The 972-nt window shown below is 35.8% G+C and overlaps 1 long non-coding RNA gene across 1 annotated transcript; it reads left to right on the top strand.

Moving 5' to 3' along the window:
* Window positions 1-203: 203 nt before the first annotated feature.
* Window positions 204-636, top strand: LOC117186707. Its single transcript, XR_004471647.1, has 2 exons — window positions 204-355; window positions 416-636. It is a non-coding gene; the product is annotated as an uncharacterized LOC117186707 (long non-coding RNA).
* Window positions 637-972: the final 336 nt, after the last annotated feature.

The following is a 972-nucleotide window of genomic DNA, read 5'->3' as shown; positions in this document are numbered from 1 at the left end:
GCCCATTCCTTACAATATACCAAAATATACCCATCATGTGTTTTAGAGCCCCCTTTGGAATTCTGAAGCCGAAATTACCAACCCTTCTCTGGACAGACATGTTTTGTTGTGGGGATGTGCATTTTACCGAATATTCGGTATTTTAATATTTTATTATTCTTATTATTATATATAACTGTTATATAAGCTATATAACTGTTATTCCGCAGAACATCAATTTGCAAAGTACCCAGCTAGCACAATAGCAGCATCGAGTATAGCCGCTTCAATGAGTGGGCTAAAATGTCATCTTCGCACAGGCCATAATCTTCCCTTTTTATTAGGTCTACTTACGGACTTAACCAGCATCGAACAAGTTTGTATAAGAAAGATTGAAGTCCAAGGCATTGACTAAATTTTATTTTTATATAAATAGGTTCAACTGCAAGAGTGTATGTTGCATATGGAGAACATTTTTGAAGAGCACAGTCGCAACCTGCAGCCGTTTTTTGTTGACATTCAACCTCCTAACTCTGCAAAAATGTACTGCCAGAGACGTAATCAGACTCATCCAAACCAGCAATATCATCAGCAGCGCCCGCAACGCATGAGGCAAATGCCAATACCCTCCCTAACATTTACTACTGCTGACACCAACGCTGATCAAAATTGCTTTAAGGCTACCCTACCCTATTGGACGCAAACATTTAAGATTCTAGGGCAGGCTAAAAATGAGTTACAAGACATACAATTTTGAGAAAAGTATTTTTTGAGCTAGTATATTAAATATTAGTATTTAAATATATATTAGTTTCCTCCAAGTCTTTGTAAATTAAATTACACATAAAAAAGAAGAATACATAATAATTAACATTATTACATTTTTTTTTAAGTCTCCTTATACAAAACGGAATTTGCTTTATATTGCCTCTATACTTCAATTTTTGTTGTTTAACTAGCCGGCCCTGCCTCGTTTTGCTGTGGCGCTCATTG

This window comes from Drosophila miranda, chromosome XR (genome assembly GCF_003369915.1).
Source record: "Drosophila miranda strain MSH22 chromosome XR, D.miranda_PacBio2.1, whole genome shotgun sequence".
Classification (NCBI taxonomy): Eukaryota; Metazoa; Arthropoda; class Insecta; order Diptera; family Drosophilidae; genus Drosophila; species Drosophila miranda.
Note: the sequence above shows the minus strand (reverse complement) of the source record. Positions and strands in the feature narration are given on the sequence as shown.